General features: G+C 43.5%; 1 non-coding gene across 1 annotated transcript; it reads right to left on the bottom strand.

The window, feature by feature from the left end:
* Nucleotides 1-4,547: 4,547 nt before the first annotated feature.
* On the bottom strand, nucleotides 4,548-4,749 carry LOC142442024 (small nucleolar RNA SNORA73 family). The gene has a single exon (XR_012783289.1). It is a non-coding gene; the product is annotated as a small nucleolar RNA SNORA73 family (small nucleolar RNA).
* Nucleotides 4,750-15,698: the final 10,949 nt, after the last annotated feature.

Below are 15,698 nucleotides of genomic sequence, written 5' to 3' on the forward strand. Positions count from 1 at the left end.
GTTTCCTTCTTCAGAGAAGTGCAGTGTCTCCCTGGATGAGTCTAGGGAGTGGGCGTGGTCCCTGCATTCTTGAGTGCATCATCGAACAAGCTGGAATCATTCTATTTATCAGTGCTGCCTCATTCCCATAGCGACTGAACTAAGGTGTATCAGGACCAAAGGAAAACACGCGCCCTGTCTATTTTGGCCATGTTGCTAACACACACTGATGGAAGGAAGCAGTTCAGGTAATGCCTCAGCCCTCCCATTTCCTGCCAGCCTGGCAGCCCTCCACCAAAAACAGCAGGGATCTTAGCCCTCGCCAGTCCCCTTTCCTTCCTTGATAGCTGGTCACGTCACATCCTTGCTTAGACAAGTTCACTGCATGGTGTTGTCCTCCCTCCACTCCTGCATAGCCCTTCCCAGATAAGTGGGATTATAGCTCAGTGTAATGTAGTCCCTAACTACACACACATATACACACACATACAACACTGCACACACTCAGCACCATGACATACTTACCCACCCAGCATTACACATGAAAACACATAACAACACACACACGCGCACACACACACACCAGGTTTGCTCAGACTTAGAACACTATTAAAACATTTCCAACTCACATTCATTACTCAGCGCCACTCTTCTGGATTAACTGTGTCCTGCCCCAAAGCTATGTTGAAGTCTAATCCTAGTAGCTGTGAATTGGGACCTTGTCTGGAAATAAGACTTTTGAACATGTTATCTGTTTAGTTAGCATAAAGTTCTACTTGAGTTGTGCGGTGAGTCCTAAGCCCATATGAGAGCTGCTTTTACATGCGACGAGACACAGAGACAGATGCGAGGAGGGAAGGTGAGCCCGTGACCACAGAGCTATGCTGCAGCTGCAGGCCAAGGAATGCCTGGGGCTACTCGAAGCTGGGAGAGATGGTTTGGATCAAATTGTGTGCCCAAAAATGCATGTTGAAGTCAGAGTCCCTGTATCTGTGAAGGTGGCCTTATTTGGAAACAGGGTCTTTGTAGACGTGAAGCGATACTGGAGTGAAGTCGGTGCTCCTGCATTATGATGCGTGCTCTTATAAAAGAAAAGAGGCACCGTGAGGGGCAAGGAGAGGGCACCTTGTGAAGACGGGGCAGGTGCAGCTGGGAGCCAAGGAACACCCCGGAGGGTTGGGAGCCGCTGGAAGTGGGGAGAGAGGCATCGAGCAGTGTTTCCCTCAGAGTCCCCTGAAGGAATCAACACGGCCAGCCACCTAGTTTCAGATTCCCAACCTCCGGAACTGTGAAAGAATAAATTTCTGTTCTTAGAACCCATACCATGTGTGATCTTTCATTATAGCAGGCTAAAACAACCATACAGGGGCGGGGTGGGGGGAATCTCTTCCTCTAGAATCTTCCGAGAGCACGGAGACCAGCCAAGGCCTTGATTTCATCTTCTGCTCTCCAGAACTGCGAGAGACTAATTGTGGTCATTTTCCACCATGCACTTCCTCATACTTCATTACAGAAAACGACGACACCTTAAGCAGCTGGTTGGCCGCTTGTTTCTCTTCCGCCCCTCCACCCTCAGCCCACGTTCCTGCCTGCATCCCTGTGGGTTCAGATCTCGGCTTGACTGTCTGAGCCTCAGAGGTCCAGCTTGGTCTCAACCAGGAACCTGGCTCTCGCTGCTACATGGAGTTTGTCCTGCAGAGCCTTTGCCAGGATGGCTCGAGTTCCTGTATCGGCTCATCGGCTCCTTCATTTGCTTATGGGCTTGTCAGTCCTCTCTGCTAGGATGTAGGCCCCCCAAGGGATGGCCTCTTAGCCTTGGTCATCTCTGCATTCTCATCGTCCCGAACAAGGCTTGGCACCGGGTAAATGGTCAATAATGATCTCTAAAAATGACTGTGTGCCCAAGTGAATGCATGGACTCACGCATGTGAGAGACCAGACAAACATGTTGACGTGCCCCTGCTCCTTGTCCAACTAGAGCGCCACTGCAAACCCCAGAGGGAGGGTTGATGCCGCCAACCCTCAGCACCTTGTCTGTGAGTGGCCCTGGTGCCTCTCACCCACTCCATCCTCCATCCAATCAGAATGGGAGTCCTTCGAAGTTAGTCAGTGTATGGTTACGATGGATGCCATTGTGAAATCATCCAAATATTGCCAAGTCCCACTTGCACTCTGCCCCAGCTCAGGCTCCTTGCAAGCCTCACAGCGCCCGTCCCTTTGCCGCTTGGCTTTCCAGGCTTTTTGAAAATCTGCGTTGTACACGTGGCAGTTATTCTAGAAGAATCGAGACTCGGTTTGTGACCTTTTCAAAACACACATGAGAGAACAGGGTTCTGAAACAAGAGTTTTGAAATTCAGTGTAGGAGGGGCAGTAAAAGGATGGCTAGTAGGTTCCACACAAAACTCCACTCACTGCCATTGCACAAAGCTCCAACTCATCGCGGCCCTGTGGGACCCGAGAACGGGCTCTGGGGGGTTCTCAGACTGAAATTCTGCAGAAAGAGAAGGTTCATCTTTCTGGTGTGGTGAATGGCTGTCGTCCGGTGCCATCCCAGTGAGTCAGTTCTGACTCAGAGTGGCCTCACGTATGACAGAATGAAACGCTGGCTGGTCCTGTTCCGTCCTCCCAATTGTTACTGTACTTGAGCCCAGAGTCGCAGCCACGGTGTCCGTCCATCTCCTTGAAGTCCTTCTTCTCCTTCGCGGCCCTTCTACTTTATCAAACATGATGTCCCTCTCCAGGGACTGGTCTCTCCTGACAATATGTCCAAAGTCACACCATTCTTGCCTCTAAGGAGCACTCTGGCTGTACTTCTTCCAAGACAGGCCAGTTTTCCTTTCAGCAGTCCATAGTACTTCACCCACGCCACAATTCAGACGCATTGATTCTTCCTCCGTCTTCCCTAATCAATGTCCCACATTCACATGCCCAGGAGGCAATTGAAAACATCATGACTTGGGGCAGGCACACCTTAGCCTCCAAAGTAATATTCTTGATTTTCAATACTCCAAAGAGGTTTTATGCAGTAGATTAAGCTAACACAACCCGTCTTTTGCTCTCTTGGCTGCTGCTTCCATGAGCATGGATTGTGGATCCAAACTAGATGAACATCCTTGACAAGTTAAATCTTTTCTTCATTTATCATGGAGGCTGCAATCCTTGATCTTCCTCAGCAAGTGCCCTCCTGACTCTGCGAGCAAGGTCGGGTCCTCTGTATAGTGCAGGTTGTTGATAAGCCTCCTCCAATCCCGATGCCACATTCTCCTGCACATAAGCCAGCTTTCTGATTGCTTTGCTCGGCATACAGATCAAATAAGTGTGGTGAGAAGATACACCCCCAGAGTTCACCTTTCCTGATGTGTAACCATGCAGTACTCCCTTGTTCTGTTCGTACCATGTTGATCCAGGTACCACTTCCGAATGAGCACAATGAAGAGTTCTGGAATTCTCATTTTTTTCAGCTATCCAGAGTTTAATAATCTACCCAAGCTTTTGCATAGCCAATAAAACACAAGTGAACACCTTCTAGTGTTCTCTGCTTTGAGCCCAAATCCATCTGACATCAGTAATGATATCCCTTATTCTAACTCCTCTGCTGACTTTGGCCTGAACCTCTGGCACAATGGAGTAGCTAGTGAGTTTGAACTGCTGACCTTGTAGTTAGCAGCCCAACACATAATCTTCTATTCCACCAGGGCTCCTGCAGTTTATATACGCATGGGTTTATTCCAAACAAACCAGGTTGAACCCCATCTCTGGGATCAGTAGATGACGGCAGACAAGTTCTCTCAGAAACAGTCTCATTAGGGTGTCTTCAAAAGTTGGCTTCCAAGGGGATCTGCTGGAGAAGTTAAATTCAAGGCAGAGTGGCTATGAAGGTTATGGTGACTATTTGGGGGGAATTTACAGGGACAATCATGGATTATCAAAAAAGTTTTAAGGAAATTAAAAGTTGCATTGATGAGAAATAGGCCAGGAAAGTTTGGCCAAGGAATATTTTTCATCATGACAATGCACCTGCTCGTTCTTCATGGATAGCAAGCACTGTCCTGTGAGAATTCTGTGGAGAAATCACACCCACCCTCCTGTATCCTCCAGCACTAATCTTGTCCCATCGGACTTCTTTTTGTCCCCAAAATTCAAAGGAAAATTTAAAGGATGAGTTTATATCCCTTGAGGATGCCAGGACTTCCATTTGGATGGGGTATAAATTGAAGAGGGCATAACTCTTTGGCGAGCGTTAAAGAGATGGAAATACCACCCCCTGAATGGTCTAGACTTGGATGAAGGAGATGTTGAGAAGTTTAGTTAATAAAAATTGCTAGGCTTTTGTAGCAATCCTTTTTTAAAATATTTAAACATCTTTTATTTTATAGTAAATTTGTGAGAAAAGGGAATAAAAAATGAAGCAACTGGAGGACATTTTATTGTGTTAAGTATCCAACTCACCAGATCAAAAATGGATTAAAAAACAAAGGCCCAACTGAGGTCCTTTCTCCTCCCGCAATTAAAAAAACCAGATTCAGATTCTACTCGTTTTTCAAATGTAAAGACCAGTATGCATTAGAAATGTTTCCTGCATGGTTTGTCTCCTCAGTCATTGTCCACAGGACTGAGAAGCTGTAGGAATATGCAGGCGCAGACTCATGGCCCGGCTTGATCTCCAACGTTGTGGGAAAGGACTGTCCATCATGGGGCGGAGCCCTGTGCTCCCCTATGCCCCTGGACAGAGCCCGGGGAGAGTGATCACTCGGGAGTATCCCCGTTGGAGTAGCAATCCTTTTTGACATATCTTTGTATCATGTAGTTTTTTACCCCTGTCAGTAGATATAAATTTATTTAAATTATTGCACACATCTTGCATGGTATGGAGATAGAATAGTTTATTTAGTAGCCACATCATTAAGACTTTTAAAAAATTCGTTGCTTAAATAGTGCCCTGTCCTGTAAAGACATGGAAAGTAAAGAAAGAATGAAATGGAAATAGAAAAATGTAAAGCAAAGTAGAAGGAATGGCTTTGAAAACTAGCTTGGGCAGACTTATCCTTAAATTCAATTCAGCCATGGAAAGAATTGGTGAATTTGAAAGTAGTTCTAAAGAAATTGCCTAACTTGAAGTTCAAAGGGAAGAAAGGAAAATATAGATTGGCATCAAAGATCTGTGGGGCAACATCATACAGTTGAACATATTCGTGGAGTCTTGAGAATAGAAAGGATGGACAGAAGAACTATTTGAAGAATAATGAAAAACAGTTTTCCAAATTTAATGACAGACACCAAACCACAGATCCAAGAAGCTAGCTGCTATTTTAAAATGACGTGGGGGAAATCGTTGAGGTGATCCTGGCAAAGAAGCTACATTACACGCAGGAAAAACAAAAGGAAGAATTTCAGGGGACTTCTCTTCAGAAATTATGTGAGCTGTATGGGAAAGGAGCAATATCTTTGTAGCATAGTCAGCCCCAGGCTACCAACATCCAACTTCACGGGCAATTCCGACTGCTCCTTAAACCACTCCTCTCAAGGCTGACGAAGCAAATGGGAACAGCCACATGGCAGATTTAGCTCAATACCTGGTTTATGAAAATGAGGCCTTGAAACCCTGGAATGGGAGATTTGGAAGAGATGTAATGAGAATTGGCAGGACTGTCGGAGAGTCCCACATATTCAAATCCGCGAAGATGACTGCTATCTTTGAGTAGGGCGAGATTGTTTCATAGCACACTCAAAATCCCAAAGCACAAGATTTGGTTGCTATGAAATCTGTACGCAGCCCTTCTTCTCTAAGAGGAAAATTATGTTTATAGAAATGCTTGGACTTCAAATTTTTCCTGTGTCAGCTACCTTTCTGGTTCACGGTCACTTTAAAATGCTGGGTCTGTTTCAGTGGCACTATGACCACAATACGATCTACTATATTTCCTTCGAGTAGTCCGTTATTTGAACTGAGCAGATCTGGGCTAAAACCCTTACAAAATCTTAAAGGCACAGAAAAAGATATTACTCATCACCACGGAGTTGTCTGTACAGGCAGAAAGAAAAGTGTTCATTGAAAAATTTATACCAATGAAAATATCTCTTAAAAATTAAGGAGATAATGGAAACCACAAAAAAACAAAAAATGAGTTCACAGGCCTAATAAGCTTCATGAACCATGACCTCATCTAGCCTGAGACCACAATGCAAAGTGGAACGTGGCCACCACCACCACTGTCTGTTCTGTCCAGGCATACAAAGAACGTCCCAGGTTGAATGGTGGTGGGTGGGAGGGAATGTAGAACAGAATCTAAATGTCTAAAAAGAAAATAAAAGCCAGATTTACGGCACCAGTAGAGATTAGAAGAACCCCTGATACTCTTGCCCTAAGATACCCACCCTGTGGTCTTACAACCAAAGCCACACCCAGACTTCACTTTCCATCCAAATGATAGATGGGCTTGCAAAATACAGTATCATCCAGCAATTCCACCTCCCTTAAATAATCAACTCTTGGAGCCCACACCATCAACATTCAACCCGACAGTAGGGATAAGAAGGTAAGGAGGAATGGAAACGGATCAAAGAGAATGGAAACAATAAGATTACCGGCACATTGTAAAAAAAGTAACCAATGTCATGGAACAATTTGTGTACAAATTGTTCAATGGGAACCTAATTTGCTATATACATTTTCACCTAAAACATAATTAAGATATGAAAAAATAATAATGATTCATAAATTATCAAGGGCTCATGAGAGAGGGAGGGTGGTAAAGAGAGGGGGTAAATGAAGAGCTGATACCAAGGACTCAAGTAAAAAGAAAAGTTTTTGAGAATGATGATGGTAACAAATGTCCAACTGTGCTTGACACAATGGATGGATGGATGGATTGTGATAAGAGTTGTATGAGTCCTCAATAACATGATTTAAAAACCATAATTAAAATGTTTTTTGAGTTGAAATGATGATTGTCTCAGACGGACAATAACGAAAGGAATTTATTGCTGGCAGATCAATTCCACAATACTTGATAAATGAAGTTCATGAGGACAAAACACTATATCAGACTGAAAATTGGATCTTCTTAAACAAGCATAGAGCACCAGAAATGAAATAAACACATATAAAACAAGATCTGTTTTCCTTATGTTTAATTGTTGCAAATAACTGACTGCTGAAAGGAAATATAGTAGACTGTATTGTGCTCATAGTTTACTTAAAAGTGAAATATCTGACAATAGTATCATGCAAACTAGAAGGGAAAATACTGCTGTAAGGTCCTTACAGGGCTTGTACCCCAATTTCCACTGGCCTGAAGGGAAACTATAATTAATTTAAGATCTATATTGCAAATCCGAAGACAACCATTACAATTTTTAAAAGTTATAAGTAATAAGTCAAAGGACATAAGTGAAATTGTGAGAAAAAAAAGAAAAGCTCAGTAAATCAAGAGAAGGCAGTAAAAAGGAGCAAACCACAGGTGGGATAAATAGAAAACATATAAAAATGAAGTTTTGTTTAAATTTCATATATTAAATGTAAATTGTCTAAACACTCCAGGTGAAAGATTGGGATTCTTAAATGGATTTAAAAAGCAAGTCAAAGCTGTATTATGTCTAAAAGATATCCATTTCAACTATAAAGACATATATATTTAAAGCAAAAGTAGAAATTGTCCTATGATAAAAGATATGTCATTGAAATCAGGTATAGCTACAACAATATCAGAAAGAACAGAGTTGAAAAGAAACATTATCACATATAAAGAAATACACTACATAATGACAAAGAGATCAATTCTCCAAGATCACATACAAAGAAATGAGGGAATGTATCTAATGACAGATCTTCCAAGTACATGAAGCAGGAACTAGTTGAGAAGAAAGAATAAATCAACAAATCCTCAATGATAATTGGAGATTTAAAAACTGCTTCCTTGGTAATTGATAGGGCAAGGAGACAGAATATATGATCAACCCTATCAATTACCTAAAGAAGAGCTGGTAGTGCAGCAAGTAAGCATTCAGGAGCTCATTGGAAGTCAGTATTGTGAGCCCACCAGCCACTCTACAGAAAAATAATGTGGAAATCTACTTCTGTGGGAACTATGGCTGTGGAACCCGATGGGGCAGTTCTGCTCTGTCCTCTAGGGTACCTAAGGTCAGAATGGACTCAACAGCAACACGTATCCATCATCTACCTGTTGTTATGTAGTGTCATCCAGTCAACCCCTATCAACCATATGCTCAACAGAACGCAACACTGCCCAGTTTTGTATCATCTTCGCAACTCTTCCACATCCTTGAGAGCCTTCCTCTCCTTCACTGCCCCTCTACTCTACCAAACATGATGTCCTCCAGGGACTGGTCTCTCCTGTTAACATGTTCAGAGTAGGTAAGATGGAGTCTCACCGTGCTTGCCTCTAAGGAACACGCTGGCCGGACTTCTTCCAAGACAGATCAGTTTGTGCTTTTAGCAGTCTATAGTACTTCTCCCGCACCACAATTCAAGCACACAGATTCTTCCTTGGTCTTCCTTATTTAAAGGCCAACTTTCATATTCATGTGAGACTACTGAATACACCATGCACACCTTATTCCTCAAGGTACCATCCTTGCTTGTCAATACTCCAAAGAGTTCTTGTGCAGCAGATTTACCTAATGCGACTTGACTTTTGATCTCTTGATGACTGCTTCCATGAGCATTGACTGTGGATCCAAGCAAGACAAAATCCTTGACAACTTCAAACTTTTCTTCATTCATTATGATGTTACCTATTGGTACAGTTGTGAGGATTTTGCTCTTCTTTACATTAAGTTGCAATCCACACTGAAGACTGCAATCTTTGATCTTTATCAGCAAGGGCTTCAAGCGTTCCTCACTTTCAACACGCAAGGTTGTGTCATCTGCACACCACAGGTTGTTAATAAGCCTTCCTCCAACCCTGATGCCACATTCTCCTGCATATAAACCAGCATTCTGATGATTTGCTCAGCTTACAGATTGAGATGATACAACCCTGATGCACACCTTTCCTGATTTGTAACCATGGAGTATTCCCTTGTTCTGTTTGTACAACTGCTTCTTGATTCATGTACAACTTCATGTACAATGACGTGTTCTGGAATTCCCATTCTTCTCAAAGTTATCCAGAGGTTGTTATGATGCACACAGTCAAATGCCTTGACATAGTCAATAAAGCACAAGCAAACATCTTTTTGGTAGTCTCTGCTTTCAGCCAATATCCATCTGATATCAGCAATGATATCCCTTGTTCCACAGCCTCTTTTGAACTTGGCTAGAACCTCTGGCAGCTCCTTATCACTACACTGTTCAACTGTCGTTGGATGATCTTGAGCACAATTTTACTTGCATGTGTTATCAACGATAATGTTCTATAACTTGAATATTCTGTTGGGTCGACTTTCTTTGGAATGGGTACAAATCTGGATCTTCTCTAGTCAGTTGACCGGGTAGCTCTCTTCCAACCTTCTTGACATGGGAAAGAGAGTGCTTCACGTGCATCATAAGCTTGCTGAGCATTTCAGTGGGTATCCCATCCACTCCTGGAGCCTTATTTTTGGTTAATGTTTTCAGTGCAACTTGACCATCTTCTTTAGCACCATTGGGTTTTGCTCATACACTACCTCTTGTAATTGTTCAATGCCAACTAGTTTGTTTGTTTGGTACAGTGACTCTGTATATTATTTCCAGCTTCTTTGGAAGGCAGCTAAGCTCACCACTGTACCACCAACGCCTCTTATTTCCAGCTTCTTTGGATGCCTTCTGAATTATTAACTATTTTGTCCATACTCTTTCAATATTGCAATTAAGGTTTGTGTGTTAGTCTGGGTTGACTGGAGAAACAAATTCATTGACACCCATATGTGTATAAGAAAGAGCTTTATATACAAGAGCAATTGAATATTGAGAAAACATCCCAAGCCAGTCCAGATCAAGGCCATAAATCCGATATTAGCCTATATATCCAATACCAGTCTGTAAATTCCTCTTTGTATCCACACAAAACATGCAATGACACTGAATACAGGAAGGTCACAGGCCAGTGATTGGAAAATCTTGGGGATTCAATGGGGGTAGAAGCCTCTCAGCGCTGGTGTGGGTCTCCATATGGCTCCTCCAGCTCCAGGGCTCTGGCTTCATCAGTGTAGCTCCATGTGGCTTGTCATCAGCAATGTCTCTCAGGGAATCAGTGTGTACACCTCACTGAACTATTTATCTACATAGCGCCTCCAAATGAGGTCGTCAAGCAGTGATCTGATTGACAGACTAGACTCTACCCCTCCACAAGTTGACACCTGATTATGTAACTACCACGGCTTGATTTTTTTCATTCTTTCAGGTAAAGGTATGCTGAGTGTGCTCTTTCCTTTTGGTTTTCTAGGTGTGCATATTTGCGTATTTCTTTATAATATCTTATTTGGTCTTCTTGAGCTATCCTTTGAAATTTTCTGTTCAGGTCTTTGAATTCCTCAGTTCTTCCATTTGCTTTAGTTACTGTACAATTAAGAACAAATTTCAGAGTCTCTTCTGAGATCCACTTTGATCTTTTCTTTCTTTCCTGCCTTTTTCATGACTTTCTGCTTCTGTCATGTATGATGTTCTTGATGCCATGCCATGATTCATAGGTCTTCTGTCATTAGTGTTTAATGGGTCAAATCTGTTTCTGAGATTTTCTCAAAATTCAGGTGGGATAAACTCAACGTTCTATTTTGTCTCGTGTGGACTTGTTCTAATATTTTTCGGCTTCAGTCTGAGCTTACATATGAACAATTGATGGCTTGTTCCACATTCAATCCCTGGCTTCCGTCTAGTACTTTAAGATTCTTTATCACTTCTTACCACAGTTGTAGTCAATCTGATTTCCATGTATTCCATCTGGAGAAGTCCACATGCAAACATATTAGCAATGAACAAACAGCATATAAATATCCTAGAAACGAACAATTGAAATTAAAAGCAATGTATAACAATAACGTGTGCTATTGTTGGGTGCTTAGTGACCTCATGTACAACTGAATGAAGCACCCAGTCTTTTACCAGCCTCACAATTGTTGTTATGCTTGAACCCATTGTTGCAGCCACTGTGCCAGTCCATCTCATTGAGGGACTTCCTCTGTTCTGCTGACCCTTTACTTGACCAAGTATGATGCCCTTTCCGAGGACTGGTCTCTCTAGATAACATGCCCAAAGTTCATGAGGCCATGTCTTACCATCCTCCCTCTTAAGTCACGTTCTGGCTCCACTTCTTTAGTAATTGCATACAGACATGAATAATATTCACTTTATATGCAAAAATCTAGAAAACATTGATGAGAGGTGTTAAAGAAATGCTAAATAATAATTAGTATGATGAATGGGTAACTTTATGCATTAACTACACCAAGCTACAATATTTAATGACTTGGCAGTTCTATAGCATAATCACCTTCCATGTTGTGATCTACAAACTGTGTGAATCATAACAAGCTATGAATAATGCGGAGAAGAATAGGCCTGTGATCTTCCTGCATTCGGCATCATCACATGTGTTGCGTGAGTCTGAAGAGGAATTTATAAACTGGTATCAGACATATGGGCTAATACCAGACTGATGGACTTGATCTGGACTGGACTGGAATGTTTTCTTAATATCCAATTACTCTTTAATATGAAGCTCTCTCTTACACATGAGTGTCAATGCATTTGTTTCTCTAGTTAACCCAAACTAACACAGCAAGGATGTTACTTTGAGGACTAAGACTGGAAAACAACGGCAATGCACTTGGATTGTGGTGCTGACGAAGAATATTGAAAGTATCATGGACTGCCAAAAGAACACACAGAGCTGCCTGGAAGTGGTCCAGCCAGAATGCTCCTAAGAGGCAAGGATAGAGAGCCTTCATCTCATGTGCTTAGGACATGTTATCAGGAGAGACCAGTCCCTGGAGAAAGGCATCATGCTCTATAGAGCGGAGGGGCAGTGACAGAGAGGAAGGCCCTTAACAAGCTGTATCGGCGCAGTGGTTGTTACTATAGGCTCAAGCACAAGACTCATTGTGAAGATGGCACAGGACCGGGCAGTGTTTCACTCTGCGGCACAGAGGGTGACGGACCAGTTCCTATGCTGTATCACGATCATTCATATATGTGGTTACGTGTCATCAAGTCGTCTCAGACCCATAGAGACTCTATGGGCAACAGAAGGAAATACTGCCTGCTCCTAGGCCGACCTCGCCGTTTTGGTGACGTTTGGACCCATTGCGGCAGCGCCGTTTCAATTCATCTCATGGAGGGCCTTCCTCTTTTTCTTTTTTTGCTGGCTCTACCTTACCAAAGGTGATGTCCTTCTCTCCTGACGCCATGTCTAAAGTGCGTGAGAGGAAGCCCCACGCTCCTCATGCCCAAGGTGCATTCTGCCTGCATCTCTCCCAAGACAGATTTACTTGTTCTTCTGGCAGTTTGTCTGGAGCCCATGAACATTTAAAATCATGTCCTGCCTTGTCTCCCTTTGGATCAGGCTTCTTCTGTGGAATTCTGATCGGAATGTTCAGGAATGGTAGCCGTAGACAGGCAGCAGGCAGTTCTTGGATCTCTTGGCAAACGAGGTGCTTTTGCATGGAGGTAACTAGCCACACGTTCCATATCCTCCTCTGTTCCTAACGCTTCTTGCTCTGTCATTCTGGGTGGATAGCGACCAATTGTGCTTTTCTGGCAATTTGGAAAGTGTAGGCCCCCAGGCACTGTGCATCAGACTGTTGTTGGTATCACTGAGTTGGTTCTGACTCACACTGAGCCCTTGTCCAGCGGAGCAATCACTGCCCTGCCCAGCCCCACCCTGACAACTGGTGTTAGCTCTGAGCCCACTGTGCAGCCACTGTGCCAGATTTTGAGGACCTTCCAACCCGACGGAAGCATCTCCTGGCATGATCTCTGATAACTTTTTCCTGCCATTTATCAGGTTTTGAGTATCTGACACGTCCATGGCTGTTCATAAGGATTTTAGTGGCTCATTCCTCAGAAGTGCACAACCTGTCTCTTCTTCATTGTTCTTAGTCTGGAAGCTCTGTCGAAACCTGTTCACCTTGGGTGACCCTGAAGTATTTGAAAGACCAGTGAGGTGCCTTCCAGCATCACAGAGACATGCAGACCATGGCAGTAGGACAAACTGACTGACAAGTGGTGTACACGCATGCAACTTAGAGGTAGAACACAGCTACTTAAGATGGCATTGGGTCAGTTAACTGGAATGGCTCATGAAACCATGATCGTAGACCTTCAAACCTAGACACAGACTTCATGAGGTTTTTGATTGTACGCGAGTGGCCTCAGCCGCCCTTCTGTCTCCCTCCCTCTCTCTCTCCTTTTCACCGCCATGTGATGGTCCTTCCATCACTTCTTCTTTCATAAAAAAATCATTTTATTAGGAGCTTTTACAGATATTATAACAAACCATAGTTCAATTAGATCAACAGTTATACAATAATTTTCAAAACATTTTCTTTCATCTTGAACCCTTTGATATCAGGTCAATTTTATCCCCTCCCTCCCCACCTTACCATCCCCATGAACCCTTAATATAGTATATATTATTGTTTTTGTCATTTCTTACACATCCAATGGATCCATTCATCTGCAATTCTGTTATTTGTTCCCCTCAAGTGGGGTTATACAGTCATCATTGCTATCAGTTCCGCTTTCTTCCTCTTCCCCCACCTCTCTTCCTGCGCCCTCAGGGAATTGCTACTCCTGATGCTGTTTCTGAGGGGTTTATCTATCTTGGATTTCATGCATCCAATGATCTTAATTACACAAATGAACATATGAAGGTCTAACAATGTTAGTGAGGCAAAACTAAAGCCATAACAGTGAGGGAAGAAAATATTAAAGAACTAGAGGATAATTATGTGTTTCATCAGTGCTAGACTGCACCCTGGATTTATCATCCCTTCTGTGTGCCCCTTCTGTGAGGGACTGTCCAATTATCTTGCAGGTGGGTTTTGGGTCTCCACTTTGTCCATGCTCCTTCATGTCAATTTGATTACTTGTTTATGAACTTCTGATACCTATTCCTATCAACAGCTCATGATCACACAGGCTGGTGTGCTTTTTCCATGTGGGCTTTGTTGCTTCCCTGCTACATGGCCACTTGTTTAAGTTCAAGCCTTTTGGACCCCAGATGCTATATCTTTTGATAGCTGGACACCATCAGCTTTCTTCACCACATTTGCTTAGGCACACATTTGTCTTCAATGATCATGCCTGGAAGGTGAGTATCAGACATTGCCGCAGTATTAGAACAAACTGTTCTTGTACTGAGGTAAAATTTAAGTAGAAGCCCAAGGTCCATGTGCTTCCTTATTTGCATAGTGTATACACATATGGTTATGTGTATATATATACACTTATCTTTGTGTATTTATATATTTACATATATTCATATCAATATTAATACCTATTTATAGACTGTTTTACTTCCTTAATATTTTCTCTTTTTCTTTCATCCTGCCCTAATATTATGTTTACCCATCATTCACCTCTCAGTGATTCCTCTCGGATACATTTCAATTGATCATACACAATCAGAAATGCTACACCCTCCTCACAGTCAAATTAAGATCCCTTGCTATTCCCCTGGCCCTGACATAATAGGCTCACTGCTTCCCCACCTCCTCCTTTCCCATCCCCCCCACCAAAAAAAACTATTGGTCCCATTGCTGTCTCCTTGGGATTGCTTATCCTGCCTATCTTATATAGACATCAAAAATTAAGGAAAAAAGAGGGTGGGAAAGAGACCATACAAATAGTTCCCCAAGTCTGTGGGCCTGACCCAGAGCGGATGAACACTGTTAAGTAGCGAGCAGGCCCTGTTGTAGTCCATCAGTCCATCCCCTTGTCTTTCAGGGACCATCTCCTAGGACCCACTTAGCTAACAGCACCCACACCTCCTGGTCCTCAGCATTCGTGACCCAGAGGCGCCTCCTTCAAGACCCCACTGCTCTTCCTGCAGTCAGGGATGAGGCCGTCAGTGACCCCCTACACCTCACCTTTATACTCCCAGTGTGGCCCCCTTGTGGGTAACCCCCATCCAGTTCAGATGAGGTACCAAGTGCTGCCCCCTGAGTCAGAAGCCTGCAATCCGGATTCCTCAGGGACTTTGTGGCTTAGCTCCCCTGGCTGGTCAGCTGCACTCCCCTCTGGGGGTGCCCCCATGTGGGCGGGTCAGGCTCACTGCTCTCCCCAGGCTGTATCTTCAGTGCCATCCTCTGTGGCACCGCAGAATGAAGTCTCTCTCCCGTTCCTGTGGAGACATAAACGATGCCCTCCCCATGAGTGGATGAGTGCCCTGGTCTCCATTGCCATCTTTCTTCTTCCCTCTCCCTCCGCGGGCCTTAAAGGCATGAGAGAGGAGGAAAAGATGTCTTTCTTCATTGGTGCTATCTGCATCTTTTTAATTTCTTCTTTTTATTTTTTTGATGCCGTATGCATCCTTGGGTCTGGTCTGACCCCTGCCAGGGTACCTGGTCCTTAGCCCCGTAACTATGTCCAGTTGCCACTTCTGCTTGGAAAGCCAGACAGTGAAGAAGAAAGACTGACAAATCATTGACACATCTGAATTATGGCATGTGCTCTTTCCCTAATTCAGTCTGTCCTCGAGCTGGGCGGGGGTGCTGTTGCTGCTGAGAGCCAATGAGGGCTGCCTCCCTCTTGGGGTTTGGCATGAAGACCTGCAGAGCA

The sequence above is a fragment of the Tenrec ecaudatus genome, chromosome 2, assembly GCF_050624435.1.
Source record: "Tenrec ecaudatus isolate mTenEca1 chromosome 2, mTenEca1.hap1, whole genome shotgun sequence".
NCBI lineage: Eukaryota > Metazoa > Chordata > Mammalia > Afrosoricida > Tenrecidae > Tenrec > Tenrec ecaudatus.